The sequence below is a fragment of the Microtus ochrogaster genome, linkage group LG1, assembly GCF_000317375.1.
Source record: "Microtus ochrogaster isolate Prairie Vole_2 linkage group LG1, MicOch1.0, whole genome shotgun sequence".
Lineage (NCBI taxonomy): Eukaryota > Metazoa > Chordata > Mammalia > Rodentia > Cricetidae > Microtus > Microtus ochrogaster.
The window spans coordinates 47,550,158-47,550,963 of NC_022027.1; the positions used below are offsets into that span (position 1 = coordinate 47,550,158).

The following is an 806-nucleotide window of genomic DNA, read 5'->3' on the forward strand; positions in this document are numbered from 1 at the left end:
TAGTGCTATTTGCTTCTGGGTAAATACCAACAGTTTTCTAGTAAAATCCAATCAATTCATACTTTAATTACATATATATTTAGTTATATATTGTTATAATGTAACTAGGCCTGAAACACAGAGAGTTAATAATATAATTCAAGCCTAGTTTATGACTTTTTTCTTTAGTAGTTGAAATACTTTTTAAAATTTTATGTGTATTGTGTTTTGTCAGCATGTATGTCTGTGTATCACATGCATGCCTGATGCCAAAGAGGGCAGAAGAGGCTGTAGGATCCCCAGAACTGAAGTCAGAGTGGTGGCTCTAGGAATTGCCTGGTTCTCTGGGAAGAGAGCTACAATCCCGAGCAGGTATGGTGCTCCACGGGGAGAAGCATACTTTGGGCACAGGAAAAGAGGTCAGATGAGAAAAGGAAAATAACAATCAAAGATATAATGGGAGTGAGGTTGGTGGAACTTCTTCACGGTTTTGAGACAGGGTTTTGTTGTGTAGCTCGGCCTGGCCTGGAGGGTGAGCTCCTAAGCCTCCCCGTCCTGAGGTTCACAGTTATACTACATACATGCAGCTGCATTCTCTAGGGGCTGCAGCTCCACAGTTACAGTCATACTTTCCACCAGATATTAACAAAATAACTGTGGAACCCATACTAGATATTAGAGATCACGGGAATCTTCTGAAATTGAAGTTCTTGCCCAAATAAGACTCTTCTATTTGTAAGCCAAGTGTGCATTTGTAGATTTAAACCACTGCGAGGAAACAAATCCTGGATAAGAAGAGTGTGACAATTGTGAACACTCACATTGTT

The 806-nt window shown here is 40.1% G+C and overlaps 1 protein-coding gene across 1 annotated transcript in view; it reads right to left on the reverse strand.

Moving 5' to 3' along the window:
- The window catches only part of Paqr3 (progestin and adipoQ receptor family member 3), a 19,270-nt gene that overhangs the window by 10,041 nt on the left and 8,423 nt on the right, over nt 1–806 (reverse strand). The window lies entirely within an intron of this gene.